Genomic DNA, 21,947 nt, shown 5'->3' on the forward strand with positions numbered 1-21,947 from the left:
TCTGTGGCGCTGTACAAAGTAGGAAAACAAACAAGGGATACATAATAATACAGACAAAGATATACATCAAATATGGACACTGGTATAAAGTACCGAACTGGTGATTACAATAGCAGATGTAACATGATTACAATGGCAGATGTAACATGAAGAATAAAATGTATAGCAGAGTGCAAGCTATTAAATGAATAACATTCCAAGACACAAAAGGGTTATACAATTGTAACTGATATACTTGTATACTTATTTTAAATGTCACCTTTTTTCTACTAGTGTACCCAAGCCACAGGTATCATTTTATTCCTGTATATAGATTTGTGATGCATCTACTGATGCTATGTTGTAACTTCCAAATATACTATTACAATAATGAAAGTTTTAGTCATAATTTTGTTTCTTTATCTTTACAATGTTAGAATAGTTTTTTTTCTTTGGAAAGGAATTATAAATGTGTCTTTTATATCTGTTGTGTTGTTGACTTAAAGGGACTCCGAGCAGTGCAGAAACTATGGAAAGATGCATATCATTTTAAAGCTCTCTTTCTCCTCTTTCCAATGATATATAAACCACCACCCTACGTCTTTTAGTTTTCGCTATTTTCACGATTGAAATTGCCGCGACCGTGATTTGTATCGCGAAAATAGAGAAAACTAAAAGGTGTAGGGCAACGATTTAGGTGTCGTCAGAAAGAGGAGAAAGAGAGCTTTAAAATGATATCCATCAAGGCATAGTTATATTGTATTACACAGGACGACACTTTCCCCAGTGTCAGCAGCTCCATTCTGCTGAATGCAGCTGCTGACTTTGACAAAAAGTCGCCCTGTGTAATACAATATAACTATGGCTTGATGGATATCATTTTAAAGCTCTCTTTCTCCTCTTTCTGATGACACCTAAATCGTTGCCCTACGCCTTTTAGTTTTCTCTATTTTCGCGATCGAAATCGCGGCCGCGGCAATTTCAATCGCGAAAATAGCGAAAACTAAAAGGCGTAGGGTGGCGGTTTATATATCATTGGAAAGAGGAGAAAGAGAGCTTTAAAATGATGTGCATCTTTCCATAGTTTCTGCACTGCTCGGAGTCCCTTTAAGGCAAAATTGTTCCTTTATGCACACATCTACATAGTTTTTCGTTTTTACTGTGTAAAGGTTATCTGTGTAAAGGTAAGATATTGTATTTGTTCTTGTATTGTGGCTGTGAAGACGTTTCTCTTTAACTTAAAAGAAACCATGTCCAAGGATTGAAATTCATCCCAATCAGTGGCTGATGCCCCCTTTCCTATGAGACATCTTTACCTTTTCTCAAACGGATCATCAGGGGGCTGTAGTGCTATAGCTTTTATGCACCATATTGTACTGATGATGTTGTAGTGAGCCATCTTGAAGTGAATCCTTTTATTCAGATCTGTATATGGGTTAATTTGAGTCGGGTGGACTTCTTTAATACTTGTTTATCAGGAAACTAACACAGATGGGTCGATGAGTCATATGTTACTTAAAAGGCACCATTATAGGGAGTGCTTGCATATACAGAAAGTACTAATCTGACCCAAGATTTAAGACTCTTTACTAATGAACTAATGGCCCCTTAATGTATGAAGTTAGGGGACATTAGGATATTTTTAGGCTATAATGCATGGTTATGACCTTATTAATGGGTCGTAAATCTAGTACTTGTATTCTAGAGTGAATAGCTAATTGTGTGGATGGGCGGATGAACATATGAAAGGGGGCCATAAATCTATCAGAAGTATGCTGACCGAGATATGGCTAAATTGGTGGAATTCCAGCCATTATCATTTGTTCAAATATGCTGACCTTCAAAAAGATGTTTTTTCTACTGTGCTCCATAGGCTAACATGGAGTTCCGTGTTGGTCTATGGGATTAAGAGCTATAAATTCCAGTGGCCATTTCAGGAAAGTTAGGACTCCTCTCAACTCGTAACTGGGCTGGCCACCTGGTTAAGACTGACTGTATTTCCCGTCTGAGGAACTTCTAAACTATCGTGAGGGAAGAGTTGCTCTCTAGGACAGATAGAAGTTACTGCAACCTTGAGCGGGACACCTAGGAAACACAAGGTGATGTGATGTGTTTATAATTCTGATACTTATGTTATGTTATGCTGTTATTCTCTGTCTTCTTTCCAATAACTTGGTATTGTATATCATATTTTGTATCAATAAACTTGTTAACCTTGTTACTTGTCTCTGATTTTGGAGGAATCTGAAAGAACCTGCAAGTGCTACATTTGTAAGTGGTGTCACTTTTTCTGTAGCAATACAGGGGCTCTGTATGGCTGACATTGTGTTGAAACCCCTCTCTCAGTGTGATGTCAGGACCATGGTACTGACATCACACTGTGGGTGCCTTGTTGCATTGTGGGAAATAACAGCCGTTTCTAACTGCCAAAAAAGCAAGCAGCATCTCCTTCCACTGACATTACCTGCCAGCAGTAAAAATATCACCATATGATAAATGCCAGAATGTATATCAGGGAGAGGAAAGATTTTACAATGGGAAAAAACACTGACTAAATCATTTATACATAATTATTGTAAAAATTAAGCATTTTTGTTCATTATGTTATTTTAACTGGAGTTCCTCTTTAAAGTTGCACTATCACGAAAAAAGTAGGCAGGTAAAATCTGACAGACCCAACATATTTAGGCCAGTCCATCTCCTCATGGGGGATTCTCAGGATTTTCTTTGTTTTTAACAGCATTTCCTAAACAGCAGTTGCAAAGTCTAACTGACAAAATAGTGTGCAAGTGAGTAGGGAGGCTGGCTGGTATCTAACGATTTTGGCAGTTAAACTGCTTGCTGTTCAGGAAATGATGTTGAAAATAAAGAAAACCCTGAGGATCCCCCATGAGGAGATGGACTATCCCAAAACCTGTCGGTTTTGTCAGATTTTAACTGCCTACTTTTTTCGTAATAGAGGTCCTTTAAGTGATGAGGCAATTGTGGGATGTCTCATGCAGCAGCTGTGATTTCTAAGAAACATTAAATTGAGTTATTTCTGAATATAATATCAGCATGGGCAATAGGTGTGTTTATTTGGAGCAGATTCTTCAAATTGCGTTTTTTCCGAGATGACAATTTTTCTGTGTAACACTCGTTAATGATGATCTAATGAGAAACAAACAGCATTATAAGCTGCCCCATGCTAATTTCAAATGCCTGACATAATTATTCTATGAAGTATAGTTTTGTAAAATATATATATATATATATATCTTACTATACTGTCAGAACTTCTCATAATATAGTAAAAATAACATATAATTGTTTAATTGCAGGTGTGATAAAAAGCAGAATTCCTGCTCTACTCCTAAAAAGTATCTGACAACAAAGTGGATCTCCAGCAGCCCATAATGAGCCACAGAGGAGACAAGCCGCATCACTGCTCAGAGTGTGGTAAAAGCTTCACTCGTCCATCACATCTTATTATACACCAGAGGATCCACACCGGGGAGAGGACATTTTCTTGTCCTGAATGTGAGAAATGTTTTGCCCAGAAATCATACCTGAAAGATCATCAGAGGATTCACACTGGAGAGAAGCCGTTTTCTTGCTCTGAATGTGAGAAGTCCTTCAGAACTCAAAAAAACTTCAATATTCATCTCCGGATTCACACAGGAGAGGAACCATATAAATGCACCAAATGTGACAAATGCTTCTCACAGGAGGGACATCTTACTCAGCATCAGAGAACTCACACAGGTGAAAAACCATTTTAATGTACAGAATGTGACAAATGCTTCACACAGGAGGCAAATCTTACTCAGCATCAGAGAACTCACACAGGAGAAAAGCCATTTAGCTGCTCAGAATGTGACAAGAGCTTCTCACAACAGTCATCTCTGAGAAGGCATCAGAAGATACATGAGCGAGTGGATGTCAGCCTGTAAACTAATTTCAATGAACATTTTAGTTGCAGCATCACAGGATTATGAATTTTCATTATAAAAGTTTCATTAACATATGCATCTTTGAAGCTTATATAGATAGCTTCAGAAAACATGGATACCTAGAAAGTACAAAACTGCAGATGAAGTGAACTTTGATCAGCTAGTACACTAAATCCTAACTGATTTCTAAATATATTTTTACATTTTTTTTTTGCACAATAGACAATAACAACATAAAGATATCCATCAAATCAGTGTTTTATTTACAGTTAAAGGTCCACTACCATGGAAAAAGATGTAAACTTTGAAATCCATGTGTAAGTATAATTATAAAATGTGCATTTGTCAAAGTGTAAAACACCTTAGAAATCTTATTTTCTGCCACTTTTACTTGCAGTAGTTTGTAAAAATCTTACAAATCTGACAGGTGTTGGACTTACCCAATTCCTGATAGGGGATTTTTGTGGTTTTCTTTATTTTCAAAAGTACTAACTGAATGGCAGGTGCTCAGTGCAGCTACCAATTTAGTGCACAAATGTAGGGAGGCTGGCCAACATCCTTGTTTATCTCCTTTCCAGGGAATGCTTTTGTAAAAAATAAAGGAAATACTGAGAATACAACATAAGGAGATGAAATAATCAAAAACCTGTCAGATGTGTTAGATTTTTATTACGTACTGCTAGCAACAGCTATTGTATTTCTAGTATGTGTAAACATTTACTTTAAATGTAACCACTTTTTGCAACAGTGGTCCTTTAAGTAAATGATCTTTATGTAAAAGATCTGTAAATATATCTTCCAATCTGTTTTTTTTCCATTAATTGAACGTGATTATCCATGTATTTCTATATTTGCGTGGAGGTGTGTGGACAATCAGTTTAAGAAAATGATGTTATTTTAAATTCAATGTATTTTCATCCCTTCTTGACTAATGGTGGGGGGACAGGTAAAATAGTTTGTATGTATGTAATTTTATCTGCTCATTGATTGATGTGTTTATGTGTTTTAAGTTTAATTCAATAAAACCTGTAATATCTATATTTTGCTGTGCTAGAAATATTGTTTGCATTGTTATTCTATGAAAATGAAACTGAATACTGATTTCCAAAGCATTGTAGCCAAACAATAGAGCAATAGGTATGCAAAAGAGTCCATTACCACCCCACCTCGGGTTCTCTTTAAGGAGTTTATGGCACACTTTTCTGATAGAACACTTTGCATGTATTTAAAAGTGGTGTCGTGTGTAAATTTGGGCATCATAATTCCCATTATTATAAATACTGTAAATGTTATTATAATAACAGTTTAGCATCAGTTATTTGCATGGTGCTATTGCTATCACTTAGGTATTTCTTGTTCTTTAGTATTTATATAGCACAGACATCTTCCACTGTGCTGTACAAAGTATATACATATAGTCTAGCCGCTAACTGTCCCTCAGAGGAGCTCACAATCTAATCCCTGTCACATTCATATGTCTATGCATGTATTGTGTAGTGTCTGTATCTTAGTCTAGGGCCAGTTTTTAGGGGGGAAGCCAATTAAATTATCTGTATTTTTTTGGGAAGTGGGAGGAAACCGGAGTGCCCAGAGGAAACCCACACAGACACAAAGGGAACAAACTCCTTGCAGATGTAGACCTGGCTAGGATTTGAACCGGGGACCCAGCGCTGCAAGGCAAGAGCGCTAACCACTACGCCACCGTGCTCTTATACTTGCTAATGATAAATAAACTCTAACCTCATAACACTAACAAATCTAGCCTCTCTCTACTCTATACACTATCACTTCTTTAACTATACCTAACCCTAAATTCTAGCCAAATACCCTTACATTAGCCTGACTATTGCTAAGCCTAACACTAACCTCTAACCTTATTCCCTAAGGGCCTGTTTCCACTACACGCAGATTGGATGCAGAATGGATGCAGAAAAACTGACTCCAATGAATGCCTTTGGGCCTGTTTCCACTAAACACGATTTTTCTGATGCAGATTTTCCCATAGACATTCATTGGAGTCATATTTTCTGCATCCATTCTGCATCCATTCTGCATCCATTCTGCATCCAATCTGCGTGTAGTGGAAACAGGCCCTAACACTAAACCTCATATAACTACACCTATCACTAACTACTATAGCTGAGCACCAAAGCGAATAATGTTACTCGGCCACCCTGGTACCAATTGTGTACCCCCCCCACTACATGTTGCACAGGTAGTTAGCGTTTGGTTATAAAATAGCAGAACTCCTCTGCTAAGTTCAATCACTTGATATACGATAGCTTAAAATCTACATTGCGGTCTATGGCTGGGCCCAATTTCATAAACAGGTGATGTGCACAAATGATCTGCTTCAGTGCACTTCTATTCAGGGATTGAGTTTTAAAATAAAGGAGATACCCATGAGGACACAGACAAACACAAAATCTGCTGGTGAGAGGTTCAGTACTGTCAGTGAATAAATAATGCCTTCTGTAATGGTGGCCACTGATGATCCAATCTTATTTGTCCAATCTTCCCAAATCTATGTAGTAGAAGCGTAAACTGTGTGACTATACTGAATGGATACTTTAGGCAGTCTTTTATATTACATAGAAATGGTAAGATTGGACAAAAAAGATTGATCATTAGTGGGTACCTTAAAGGACCACTCCAGTCAAAAAACGTAATCAGTTAAAATCTGACAGAACCAACGGGTTTTGGACTAGTCAATCTCCTCATGTTGGATTCTTAGAGTTTTCTTTGTTTTTAAAGAGGAAGTATCGCAAAAATCTGAAAATTGTAAACACTTACAAATAAGAAGTACATTTCTTCCTGAGGAAAATGAGCCATAAATTACTTTTCTCCTATGTTGCTGTCACTTACAGTAGGTGGTAGAAATCTGACATTACCGACAGATTTTGGACTAGCCCATCTTCTCATAGGGGGGTTCTCAGGGTTTTCTTTATTTTTAAAAGCAGTTAGTGAATGGCAGTTGCTCCGTCCCACTGCCAAAATAGTGTGCAGTGAGCAGGGAGGCTGGCCAGCATCTTTGTATTAATCATTTTCAGGGAATGTCTTTATAAAGAATAAAGGCCATGCTGAGAATCCCCCATAAAGAGATGGACTAGCCCAAAACCTGTCAGTAATGTCAGATTTCTACTACCTACTGTAAGTGATAGCAACATAGGAGAAAAGTAATTGATGGCTCATTTTACTCTGGGAGAAATGTACTTCTTATTTGTATGTGTTTTAAATGTAAAGATTTTCATGACAGTTCCTCTTTAAAGCATTTTGTGAATGGCAGTTTAACTACAAAAACAGTAAGATACCAGACAGCCTCCCTAGAATTTGCATGCTATTTTGTCAGTTAGACTTACCAACTGCCGTTCAAAAAATGCTTTTGAAAGCAAAGAAAACCCTGAGAACCCCCAATGAGGAGATGGACTAGTTCAAAACCGGTTGGTTCTGTCAGATTTTAACTGCTTTATTTTTTTTTATTGGAGTGGTCTTTTAAGACAGGGTTCACACTCATCAGAGTGGAAACTGCAAACTTTCTTTGCGCATACATTTTCCAGACACTATGCACATGTGCCTGAATTCTTTCACAGTAACTAATAAAGTCAATGAAAAATGTTATGCACTGTGTGAATTTATGCTGGAAGATGTAAGGAGTTTGTTTTTTACACAGACAAAAATGTGGAAGCAATTTTACAATTTTTAAATAGAAATGTGAATCTCCATTGACTTACACTTTGCATGCAGTGAATTGAATGACACAAATTTACATTTTACATGCGGTTTTTGAGTGTGAACCCTGCCTAAGTGACAGCTACATAGGAAAAAGTAATTTACAGTGCATTTTACTCTGGGACAAATGTAGCTCTTATATGGAAGAACGGAAGAGGCTGGCGCTATATAAATTAACAATCATAATAAACAATAATATTATGTATTTGGACAAATGTATTTCAAATGTTATAGAGGTCCTTTAATCTCAGTATAGAGCAAATGAGCCTACAAAGAAATAAATGTTTTCACATAAAGTTATTCATCTCACTAATGGTGCACATCAGCCACGTATGTCAGTGTCGTTTTTTTCTTTAAATAAATGGACTTGAGGTACATTCACCAATGTTTAATATGTTGGATCTTTTCAAATAAACCATGACAGTAATAAGTATTTTAGTTACAATCTTTGCATTTTGTTACTTTATAATGTTAGAGGAGTAGATGATTTTCTAGCATTGAAAGACCTCTATGGGCATGGCTATAAATACTAGGTAATTCCCAGAAGAGTTGCTCCAGAGATTTTATCAGATTTGATTTTTTTAGGCTTATTAGTCAAAGCCTTGTAAGGTTTTTTTTTTTGCCTTCCTCTGGATCATCTGATATACAGTATCTGAGGGTGCAAGCTAATGGCTCGATAGATAATTTTCCGACAGGCCCGATCTGATTGTGATTGTTTTTCTGATCGATTTTCTCATAAGAGTGAACAGATATCGATCAGAAAAATGATTGGAAAATCAATCAGGCAGTAAATCTGCTAAAAAAAACTAATTGTGTATTAGAGATGGCCCGAAAGGTTCACCAGCGAATGGTTCCCGGCGAGCTTCCGGGGGTTCGCAAACTTTTGCGGAAGTTCAGTTCGCCCCCGTAATGCACCATTAGGGTCAACTTTGACCCTCTACATCACAGTCAGCAGGCACATTGTAGCCAATCAAGCTACACTCCCTCCTGGAGCCACTCCCCCCTTATAAAAGACAGGCATCGCCGGCCATTTTACTCACATGTGTGCCGGCAGTAAATAGAGAAGGGACAGCTGCTGCTGCTGATGCAGCAGACTCTCATAGGGAAAGATTAGTTAGGCTGTTACAGGCTTGATAGCTTGCTCCTTGCTGATTCTTATTGCTAAAATAGCACCCCACAACAGCTCTTTTAACAGCTAATCTTGTTCTTGTGATTTTTTTTTCTTTTGCGTGTCCCACTGACACTTGTGTTGCATAGACAGCCTTGATAATTCATACTCTGTGTGTGCCACTGCCAGGCCCAGCACATTCACTGACTACCTGTGAGTGTGACAGGTGCACATTGTAATACCCATTACTGCATATACCTACCTACCTGTTGTTCACAGTGCACCCACCTACCTATGTTAGCTGAGCGCATGCAGTGTCACTGTGCCAGTCCGCTACCTGTCTGTGTGTGACAGGTGCACATTGTAATACCCATTACTGCATATACCTACCTGTTGTTTTCAGTGCACCCACCTACCTACGTGAGTGCACGCAGTGTGATATAGCACTCCGTGCATACCTGCTAACTGCACCTGTGTGACTGCACATTGTATTAGTCAAGTCAGTGCATACCTTTCACTTCATCCCCCCAATATGGACAAAACAAAAGGCAGAGGCAGGCCCCCTGGCAGGTCTGTTCGAGGTCGCGCTGTCGTGGTGTCGTGCAGGCCTCGACCAAAGTACAGTGTTCAGAAGAAGGCACGTGCCATCAGCCCCCGATATTGTCAGGATATAGTTGACTATTTAACACAGAACACCTCATCTTTCTCAGCTTCCGTATGGAAGCGTGACATATCTTCCTCCTCCTGCTCTGATTCTGGCACTCCACTTAACACTCAGTCGGCTGCTACCACCAAAGTGCCATCACCCCAGGGCTCAGCGTCAGCGGCATGGAAATTTTTTTGTGTGTCTGCCTCAGATGAGAGCAATGCAATGTGTACTCTCTGCCACCGAAAATTGAGCTGTGGAAAGACCAAGACCCGCGTAGGGACAACTACCTTACGAAGGCACATTACAAAGCACAAACTGATTACAAAGCACAAACTGCAATGGGATGACCACCTGAGGAAAAGCAGCACACAAAAGCAAAGCCACACACCGCAGTGGAAGGTACCAGGCTGCAACTTTTTCTCAAAAAAGGCGATACCTAAACTGTACCGTAATATTGAAAGGCAAGTGGTGTCATCTCTGGCACATAGCAATGGGTCAAGGGTCCATCTGACCACGGATGCCTGGTCTGCAAAGCATGCTCAAGCCTGCCCGAAGACTAAGTCAGTCTCCACACACAGCATCTCTGCCAGCACGCCATGTGACTGCCTGGCCCAAGACTAAGTTGCTCCCCACACAGCATATCTGCCCGCAGGCCGCTTGACTGCCTTCTCTGCCACCACCAACAGGGTCCAGGACTAGAGATGTAGTGAACGGTTCACCGGCAAACGGTTCCAGGCGAACTTCGGTGGTTCGTGTTCGCCAAGAACAGGCAAACTTTTGCGGAAGTTCGATTCGCCCCATAATGCTCTATTGAGCAGAACTTTGACCCTCTACATCACACTCAGCAGGCACATTGTTGCCAATCAGGCTGAACTCACTCCTGGAGCCCCACCTCCCCCTTATAAAAGGCAAGGTCCTTGTGCCATTTTACTCACTAGTCTGCCTGCACTAATTAGTTAAGGGACAGCTGCTGACAGACTCTGCTAGGGAGAGTTTAGTTAGGCTCTTATAAGCTTGTTCTTACTTTCCTAATTCCCGGCCAAGGTATGTAAGCTGGCTTTTAAAAGCCTACAAATCTTTAAGCAAGCTCATTTTTCTCTAGGATATATCATAATGGTACATGCTAGGCTGCCTTCAGCATGTAGTGTTGGTGGTGGTATAGCGGTTAAGAGAGCTGACCACCAAGCACTCAGACCTAGGTTCAATTCCCGGCCAAGGTATGTAAGCTGGCACTTAAAAGCCTACAAATCTTTAAGCAAGCTAATTTTTCTCTAGGATATATCATTATGGTACATGCTAGGCTGCCTTCAGCATGTAGTGTTGGTGGTGGTATAGCGGTTAAGAGAGCTGACTACCAAGCACTCAGACCTGGGTTGAATTCCCGGCCAAGGTATGTAAGCTGGCTTTTAAAAGCCTACAAATCTTTAAGCAACCTCATTTTTCTCTAGGATATATCATAATGGTACATGCTAGGCTGCCTGCAGCATGTAGTGTTGGTGGTGGTATAGCGGTTAAGAGAGCTGACTACCGATCGCTCAGACCTGGGTTCAATTCCCGGCCAAGACCTGGGTTCAACTCCCGGCCAAGGTATGTAAGCTGGCTTTTAAAAGTCTACAAATCTTTAAGCAAGCTCATTTTTCTCTAGGATATATCATAATGGTACATGCTAGGCTTCCTTCAGCATGTAGTGTTAGTGGTGGTATAGCAGTTAAGAGAGCTGGATAAAAAAATTCAAAGATACTGCTGCGCTCTCCACACCTGAAAAAGATAAATCTCCACATAGGGCAATATCGTTCAGTCTAAATGGTGTACTACTTTAATGCCACACTTCACTTATTCCACGTGGTCAGTGCTCAGTGCTCTCCCATAAGCCAATCACTCTTTGTCCCACGTCCCCTCTCACTAAAATGCTCACCAGATTCTAACCACTTCAATGCTCAGGTGGGTCATATGCAGTATTGATATATTCCACTTCATACGATTCTGTAATAAAGAAAAATTCTCCACATAGGGTAATACAGTTCACAACTCGATTTGCTTCAAGCACTATGTCCACCATGTGTTTTTGCTATCACCCTGTGAATAGTGCCACTCCACCGTGCTGCCAATCAAACTGCTCACCAGATGCAGCCCACCTCTATAGCCAGGTGGAAGTTGCGCTGTATAGTATTAGCCAATCAAGCTCTACACTTCTTATTTCCTTAAAACAGGCCTCTCACAAGGTTTTGCTTTTATTCCTCTGATAACTGGTTATGTGATTGGCTGGACAGCATGCAGATTGGTGAGAGAAAATTTTAATCAGAGGAATAAAAGCAAGACCTTGTGAGAGGCCTGTTTTAAGGAAATAAGAAGTGTAGAGCTTGATTGGCTAATACTATACAGCGCAACTTCCACCTGGCTATAGAGGTGGGCTGCATCTGGTAAGCAGTTTGATTGGCAGCACGGTGGAGTGGCACTATTCACAGGGTGATAGCAAAAACACATGGTGGACATAGTGCTTGAAGCAAATCGAGTTGTGAACTGTATTACCCTATGTGGAGAATTTTTCTTTATTACAGAATCGTATGAAGTGGAATATATCAATACTGCATATGACCCACCTGAGCATTGAAGTGGTTAGAATCTGGTGAGCATTTTAGTGAGAGGGGACGTGGGACAAAGAGTGATTGGCTTATGGGAGAGCACTGAGCACTGACCACGTGGAATAAGTGAAGTGTGGCATTAAAGTAGTACACCATTTAGACTGAACGATATTGCCCTATGTGGAGATTTATCTTTTTCAGGTGTGGAGAGCGCAGTAGTATCTTTGAATTTTTTATCCAGCAGTTTGGACTATCTGCAGCGATCCCAGTTTGGCGGTATAACTCTGGATGAACTGTGGTGCAGTGTGATAATAATTGGTTAAGAGAGCTGACTACCAAGCACTCAGACCTGAGTTCAATTGCCGACCAAGACCTGGGTTCAATTCCCGGCCAAGGTATCTAAGCTGGCTTTTAAAAGCCTACAAATCTTTAAGCAATCTCATTTTTCTATAGGATATATCATAATGGTACATGCTAGGCTGCCTTCAGCATCTAGTGTTGGTGGAGGTATAGCGGTTAAGAGAGCTGACTACCAAGCACTCAGACCTGGGTTCAATTCCCGGCCAAGACCTGGGAGCCAAGGTATATAAGCTGGCTTTTGAAATTCTACGGGAGGAGGGAGTGAGGGAGGGATATACTGCCTGATGTTGTAAAGCAGTGTAGGCCTGTAATGGAACATTGAATGAGATTTGTAACTTTAAAATAGGGGTTTATGTGAAATGTAGATTTTTGCCTGGAACTGTTGATGTGTATTTCACTCAATCATGTCTTCCTCCAGGGATAAGATCCCTTGAAACATGTTTTCTATCATTTTTACAGCCGGTAGAAATTTTCCAAAATTTTGAAGTCCGCCTCCCCATTGAAGTCTATTGCGGTTCGCAAACTTTTCTGCAAACCGAACTTTCCGCGGAAGTTCGTGAACCGAAAATCGGAGGTTCGCGACATCACTATCCAGGACTCCAGGCGGATTCCTGAATTTTTAAGGCCGATTCTAGCAGCGGCCGCTATAATAATTTTTCTGGTGTGTGTACATGCCTGCCTAATTTTTCTGGCTGCAGTGCAGCTGCAACAACAAAACAAAAGGCATGTACATGTGCCCATTCCCCTTTGTGATCATTACCTTGCCGCGGTGAAGGGGCTTGCGTATCACAATAAAGGAATGACTGCCGACTATATGAGTGTCTCGGGGGTGGTACACCACAGATAATAAGGTTGTTGCTTCATTGTGGTCAGACCAAATCAGCTGGACAGTCACTGTTGATCTATCATTGAGCTACCACAGCCCGGCGACCATATGGGCTTGAAAACCGCCATGGCTTGCACTCTGGCCATGGTGTGCACCAGTCCAGCACGGCCGTCACTACACAAACAGCTGTTTGCGGTGCGTTACACGGTGAGTTTGGTGTGTCAGTGTGAAGCAGTACTCTAATTACACTTCCTGATTGATGTATACACATGCAACATGTTTTAAAGCACTTTAGGCCTGCAATATAGCATTCAATGTGATTTCTGACCTTAAAACGCTGCTTTGCGTCCAATCCGCATTTTTCCCGGGGACTTTCGGCGTGTATCCCTCTCCGCCATGTCCCCCTCCAGGTGTTAGACCCCTTGAAACATCTTTTCCATCACTTTTGTGGCCAGCATAAATTTTTTCTAGTTTTCAAAGTTCGCGTCCCCATTGAAGTCTATTTCGGTTTGCGAAAGTTTGCGTGAACCAAACTTTTGCTGGAGGTTCGTGAACCCGGTTTAAGAACCGAAAATTGGTGGTTCTGGCCATCTCTAGTGTGTATTCCCAACATAATGTTCTACCTTATTGTCTGGTTGAATGTACAAAGTATGCATGACTTTTTTCTACTCAAATTACTACGTGTACGTAACTGTGTTAGACTGTTTTTAAAGGAGTCATCAGGCAAATAGGAAAAAAATCTGCTTTGCTCACCTGGGGCTTTCTATAGCCCCTTGCAGCCGACTGTCTCACGCTGTCACCTCCGCTCCCCGCCGCTGTCCCGATCTCGCTGCACGGTGCAAAGGACAACCGTGAGGTCACCCTTACTGTGCCTGCATCAAGCGCCACTTTCAAACATGGTCACATTGTCCATGGCTTACCGTGCAGTAGTTCTGCACAGCAAGCCACGGACAACGTGGCAGTGATAGACAGCGGCGCTTCACAGGCACAGTAAGGATGACCTCGGGATCGTCCTCTGCACCGTGCAGCGAGAATGGGACAGCGGCGGGCAAAAGAGGTGGCAGCATGGGAAAGTCGGCTTCAAGGGGCTGGAGAAAGCCCCAGGTGAGTAGAGCTGTTTTTTTCCTATTTGGTTGATGACTCCTTTAAGTTAGCAGGAACAATAAAAATGCACTTTATATCTGTGTTGTTTATAACTTGCAGTTGCATTTTTATGGCACATCTATTTATTATTTAATACATTGTCTGAGCTGGAAATATAGGAACAATGACGAGTAATATTTTGAATTGCAGGTGGGTGAAAAAACCTCAGTCTTACTCAACTCTGAGAATATTTGAGAACAAAATGGATCTCCAGCAGCCCATGATGAGTCACAGAGGAGACAAGCCGCATCACTGCTCAGAGTGTGAGAAAAGCTTCAGTTATCCATCACAGCTTATTATACCCCAGAGGAGTCACACCGGGGAAAGGCCTTTTTTTCTGCTCAGAGTGTGGGAAAGGTTTCACTCATAATTCAGATCTTATAATACACCAAAGAATCCACACTTCGAGAGAAGTCATTTTCTTGCTCTGAATGTGACAAATGTTTTAGTGACAAGAAAAACCTCATGACTCATCAGAGGATTCATACAGGAGAGAAGCCTTTTTCCTGCTCAGAATGTGATAAATCTTTCACTAAGAAGTCAACCCTCAAAGCACACCAGAAGATACACACGGGAGAGAAGCAGTTTTCCTGCTCGGAGTGTGGGAAATGTTTTACTTGGAAATCAAACCTTTTCTTTTTCTGAATGTGATAAGTCATTCAGCAATCAACAACTGTTAAATATTCATCTCCGGATTCACACAGGAGAGAAGCCATATAAATGTACAGAATGTAATAAATGTTTCTCACAGAAGAAACATCTTACTCGGCATCAGAGAACTCACACAGGAGAAAAGCCATTTAGTTGCTCAGAATGTGACAAGAGCTTCTCAGTACAGTCACATCTGAGAAGACATCAGAAGATACATAAGCGAGTGGATGTGAGCCTGTAATCTGTTTTTAATGAACATTTCTGTTGTAACATCACATGATGATGATGTTTGATAAGCGTAAAATATTCATTATTATTAATATATATATATGAAGCTTATGTAGCTTCAGAGACCATGGACATACAGAGAGTACATTGTTTTTGGTGATTTATTAAGAAAACTGAAGATGAAGTGAACTGTGATTAGCTGGTACACTAAAAGCTGACACAATTTAAATATACATTTACATTTTTTTTTACACAATGGACTGTAATAATAGAAGGATACCCATTTCATCAATGCTTTGTGTTTGTGATAAAAATATTGTAATTCCAAATCCCGGTGTATGCATATTCATGAAATGGGCAAGTATAAAATACCTTATAATTTATTTTTTTCTTATGTCACTGTCACTTAAAGTAAGTTCTAAAAATCTGACACATCTAACAGGTTTTTGGACTAATCCATCTCCTCATAAGGGAATCCCCTGATTGCATTTCAATCTGGGAGAATTGTACCTCTTATAAGTTTGTGTGCAGATTGGTTTTAAATGTTAACATTTTTCACAATATTGGTCCTTTAAGTGTTTGATCTGTAAATATCTCTTTTAATCAGTGTCTGCATTCAATGAATGTGATTATCCATGCATTTCTATATGTGCACGGATGTGTGTGATGGTTTTAAAAAATTATTTCATTTTAGATTTGAAATATTATTTTGGTGACATTTGGTGATGGGATGGTTAAAATTTTGCATAAGTTCTTATTTGATGTACGTGTTTTTATATTCTCATTATTTGACGCATTTCTGTTTTGCATGTATTTTAATAAAAAACGTAATTTCTTTAGTATTTTTCTGTGCTGGATATTCTATAAAATGTTCTATAAAATTCTATAAAATGTCATAAAATTATATTCTAAATTCCATAAAATGTGTCTTTTAGACAGATTGACAGATCTATTTCTATATCAGATTTAGACAGATATCTATCTATCCATCTATCACGGGTGGGAGAATACTTGGTAGTTTCTAACATGCCGCCCATAGCCTGCGGGAGAGGGAGGGAAGGACGAGGAGACTGGGAATCGCTGCGGAGGGGGGCTTTGAAGAGATCCCCCCCGCAAGGCACAAGTAGCCGGCGGCGATCAGACCCCCCAGCAAGACATCCCCTAGTGGGGAAAAAAGGGGGGGAAATCTGATTGCCCTGGCTGATTCCTGATCTGTGCTGTGGGCTGGAGAGCCCATGCAGCACAGATCAGCCATAAATCCCCTGGTCCTTAAGTGGTTAAGGTGCATACACACGTCCAACTTTTGTGACTGATGACAGCTGGTTTTCCTGATCCGCTTGGTGGATCAGTTGGACCAAATGTCGTTCAAACGACTGTCAGGTCCGTACGTGTGTACAAATGACCAGCAGTTGGACAAGAGTTGCACGAAGGGAGTTGGATGACCTCCAGTCTGTCAGACAACATGTAAATTAGTTTGTAGGCTCCTTTGTTTAGACATGTGTACGTGATGTTTAATTGTCAACAAAGGAAAAGATCGGGCACCATCCGTCATTCAGCTTATTTATTACGTAGACATAACATGTGCGGCATAGGACATGGTACATATCACCTGTAGATCATGGCGACATCTGTGCGGGGTGGAGGTGGGTGCTCAGGGCTGTAGAAAGGTCGGCGACGGCCGTTTCGCGTCCACCAGGACGCTTGGTCACGCTGCGTTCCACGTTAAAGAGTCTATATCCAGACTATCAATATCATCCTCCAAATCTTGATCATTACACTGTGTGTTACCACACACGCTCATATTTGGGTGCTCAACACACTTAGTCGCAGCGAAGAAAGATGTATACAATTGTGTTCCAAAAGAGAAGGGTAGTGTGGCACTCCTCCAATCAACAAAGGGGATCTTGTGGGTCAAAGGATACAGGCCAAACGAACTCCCGCACAGTGAGTCCCAATACACAATCATGCACAAAATAGCCACTGACGTGTGCTCCGTGTAGTACATACAGGAAGAAAGGTAACCATGGACGTGATGTTTAAACAACTTGTGTTTGCCTGTCAAATGACTGATCCAAACGACAATCAGGCGTAAAGTTGGACTGTGTACGCACCTTTAGTTGGTTGGCATGTGTGTACATACTTGTCAGGTAAACAACTTGTTGTGTGGTTAGTCATGTTGTGCGGTTGGTTGTGCATTAAATTGGATGTGTGTATGAGCCTTCAAACATTAGCAGTTCATACTACTTGTCTATGCTGTACAAACATTCCTTTTCTATTAAGTACCTAAACATCTCAATTTAGTTTTCATATTAAAATATCATACTAATTTTTATATTTTGAATATTTATATTGTGCTAACATATCCAGTTGTTTTTCAGACAGTATATAGGCATGCCCCTTACTGCTTTCTCTGCAAACATTTTGGTGCCAGACACCACAAAATATGTTTAAAGGACAACTGTAGTGAGAGGTATGTGGAGGCTTCCACATTTATTTTCTTTTAAGCAATACTAGTTTCCTGGCAGCCCTGCTTATCTAATTGACTGCAGCAGTGTCTGAATCACAGCAGAAACAAGCATGCAGCTAATCTTGTCAGATCTGATAATAATCTCAGAAACATCTGATCTGCTTCAGGCTTGTTCAATATCTGTGGCTAAAATTATTAGAGGCGGAGGATCAGCAGGATAGCCAGGCAACTGATATTGCTAAAAGGAAATACATGTGGCAGCCTCCATATACCTCTCACTACAGTTCTCATTCAAATGTGTTTTGGGCTACATGCCTACATATTGCTGAGCTGTTTTGGTGGCATAAGAGGGTTTTATAGAATATTAGAGAGGTGGATTTAAATGTTTTTGATGATAAATGTGTGATATATGTTTTGCTCCATAACAGCAAATGAAAATAAATACCTATTGAAGAGGTATGGAACATTTGATTAAATAAAGATGCCATATATGGTAAAACATACAATACTTAAATGCCATGAACATGGATCATTGCTACTGCTACACACACTATTTTGCATTTACAGCAGTTCTTTAATTTTTTTAATTATTATTATTGATTTCTAAAGCACCAACATATTCCGTGGGGCTGTACAGACAATGTTATACACCAATACACAAAATACAGAATTGGTAGAAAATTTGTAATAACAGTGACAAAAATAACATGATTAATAAAAACAAATTCCAAAACACAAAAGGTTAAGAGAGCCCCACCCCTTGCAAGCTTACAAGCTAAAGAGATGGAGTGGAGGGGGGGGGGGGGGGGGGTAAGAGGAGGGGTATACAATAATCATACCTAGAGGCAGTGTGTTTTTAGGTTATCTTGTAAGGATTGTAACTTGGTCTTATGTCGGGGTGGAGCTGGGGGCGGAAGTAATGGCCCAAGGTAGAGCATATGTTTGTAGGCAAAAGTGAGTTTTGAGGGAGCATTTACAGATGTCAAAGGTTGGAGAGTGATGGATGTGTTGTAGAAGGGCATTCCAGAGGAGGGGTAAAGCATGTGCAAAATCTTGTATACATGAATGCAAGGAAGTAATTCTAGAGGAGGACAGAAGAAGTTAAAGTGCAGACCTGAGACTGCAACTTGGTTGGTATCTGGAAACGAGTGAGGAGATGTACTTTAAGAATTTCCAAAACTGACAGTAAACTGGATTCCTTATTTTAGGCAACCATAGCCACAATACTCTCCCAGCAATACACAGTTAAATGAACTTTAACAATAAAAAAACCCTCCCCCAGAAATCTCTATCTTGTCAAAAAAACAATTACTTCCAAAGGGAGGGATAAAATGTTTGTAGCTCATTTTCAACACCTGGGCTAATCTATTCACTACTGTTCAATGTTGACACTCTTATCTGCAAGTTTCTGTTGGAAGCATTGTCTGATGTTTTAGTCCAGAGAACACTGAACCTGCCCACTCTTTACTGACCTATTCATTGTGGTTACATCTATTGTTATGCTAGTGAAAAATCTCCAGCATGGATCAGATTCTTCCCATGTGCTTTTTGTTCATATTGTGGAATGTTAATGAAGTTATCACCTGCAGGGTGGAGGCGAGTTTAAATAAAGAGGTCCTGAACCTGTGCTTTAAATGCATGTAGACACACCTTTGTTGTTGACAATAAACCTTTTTTAGCCAATCAGAAACCACCTCATGCTAGTGAATGGAGAAGGTGTGACTATAACTTGGGTCAGGGCTTAGTCAGATAGAAGGATCACAGAGAGGTCACAGGAATACAGAGTACCAATACTACATCCTACCAGGTAACTATGACTACTCTGGTTTCCTTAGAGGCAATATTGGTGTAAATGCATTATAGTTAGGATTATATTGTATTATTTTTGTTTTTGTATTTTTAGGATGAAATATAAATGATATTAATAAGTTTGATATTATGCAAAATAGTCCTTTCCATGTGTGCCTCCTATAACTGGTGCTGCCCAGTTCTAAGAGTCACACATACATAGGACTGTTTTGCAAAATCTGAAACTTATTAACATGATTTATATTCCCTCTTCATGTGGGAGATTTATACTTTACAAATGTGAACCTGTCATTTAGTATTTATATAGCACCGACATCTTATGCAGCACTGTACAGAGTATATTGTCACTCAACTGTCCCTCCGAGGGGCTCACAATCGAATCGCTATCAGAGTCATATGTCTATATTGTGTAGTGTATGTATAGCAGTCTAGGGCCAATTAACTTATCTGTATGTTTTTTGGGATGTGGGAGGAAACCTGAGTATCCGGAGGAAACTCACACAGGCACGGGAATACATACAAACTCCTTGCAGATGTTGACCTGGGACCAGGGACCCAGCTCTGCAAGGCGAGAGCGCTAACCATTGCGCCACTGTGGTGCCCGTGCTGTCATAGGTAAAACATTGAGTGTGCCTATAATGGATAGATTTTTTTTTGCTTGTGATCAAGTGATCAAGAGATTTAACTTTTTATTAATTGTTCTCTTGTTTAAGATTTTGAAAATGAACTGTAAATAACATGATTAGGCAAAAAGAGATTTAGTAAATAACAAGTACAAAAAAAAAAAGTAAATACATATAAACAAATGTCCATACACAATTTTAAATTTAGCACTATTCTTATTATCTGTAAGAAGATGATGTAACATTATAAAAGAGAGGTATAACAAGCTCAAATTTCAGAGGGCAGTTATCAAATAAGGACAAGGGACTGACAAGCAAAGGATCTCTGGCAAGGGATCAAATTGAAGGAGAGGGCTGAAACCAAGTGCAAATCACTAAGTGAACATCTAACAGGTTTTAGACTAGTACATATCTCATTGGGTAAATGTCTCAGTTTTTTTATTATTCTTAAAAGCACTCTCTGGCAAGGACATATGCAAAGATGCCAACTTGCCTACTCATGGCACACTATTCTGATAGTACGCTAGCCATATATATAAAAGTGGTGTGAATACATTTGGGCATCAGAATTGCGATTACTTTAAATATCATTAATGATTTTATAATACCAGTTTAGCGCCAGTAATTTGCATGGTGCTATTGCTTAGGTGTCTCTAATACTTGCTAATGTTAGATAAATTCTAACCTCCTAACACTAACAAATCAAGCCTCTCTCTACCCTATTCCCTATTACTTCTTTAACTCTGCCTAACCCTAACCTCTAACCAACTCCCTTTACACTAACCGGACTATTGCTAAGCCTAATGCTGGGCATACACGGCTCGATTTTGCCACTCGATTCTTCGGCCGATCGTTTTTTTCCGCTCGATTCTGCGGGCGATTCTCTTATCTTTCGCTCATTTTTTTATCCCCTTGCATTGTCCTCAATGCAGAATCGAGCATGAAAGGATCGGGTGGGAGATTGGACATGTCGGAAATTATCTATCGAGTCATCTAAATGGCTCAGAATCGAGCCATGTATTCCCAGCATTACACTAACCTCTGACTCTATTCCCTAACACTAAGCCTCATATAACTACACCAATTACTAATTACTATAGGTGAGGACGTTAGTCGATAACATTACTCAGCTACCCTGGTACCAATTGTGCACCCCCACTACATGCTGCACAGTCAGTTGGAGTTTAGTTATAAAATAGCCAAACCCCTCTGCTCAATTCAATCACTGTCCATGGCTGTGCCCAATTTCATAAACAGGCGGTGTGCGCAAAATTAACTGCTTCACTGCACTTCTATTGAGGGAGTGCATTTGAAAATAAAGGAAATCCTGAGAAAAGCCATGAGGACACAGACAAATCCAAAACCTGTTGGTAAGAGTTTCAGATCTGTCAGATAATAAATAATGCCTTCTGTAATGTGGCCACCAATGTACTTGGTGACCACCAATCTTACCAAATCTATGTAGCAGAAGAGTAAACTGTGTGACTATACTGAATGGATACTTTAGACAGTCCTTTATATTACATAGAAATGGTAAGATTGGACAAAAAAGATTTGATTATTTGTGGTCACCTTAAACGAACACTCCCGTGAAAAAAGTAAGTTTTGAACTAGTCCATCTCCTCATGGGGGATTCTCAGGATTTTCTTTGTTTTTAAAAGCATTTGCAGAATGGCAGTTAAACTGCCAAAATAGTAAGATACCAGCCAGCCTCCCTACTCACTTGCACACTATTTTGTCAATTAGACTTAGCAACTGCTGTTTAGGAAATGTTTTTAAAAACAAAGAAAATCCTGAGAATCCCCCATGAGGAGAATGACTAGTTCAAAACCTGTCAGTTCTGTCAGATTTTAACTTCTTA

General features: G+C 40.0%; 1 pseudogene; it reads left to right on the top strand.

The window, feature by feature from the left end:
• Positions 1-21,947, top strand: part of LOC137562122 (zinc finger protein 850-like) — a 237,056-nt pseudogene that overhangs the window by 211,035 nt on the left and 4,074 nt on the right.

This window comes from Hyperolius riggenbachi, chromosome 3 (genome assembly GCF_040937935.1).
Source record: "Hyperolius riggenbachi isolate aHypRig1 chromosome 3, aHypRig1.pri, whole genome shotgun sequence".
Taxonomy (NCBI): Eukaryota; Metazoa; Chordata; class Amphibia; order Anura; family Hyperoliidae; genus Hyperolius; species Hyperolius riggenbachi.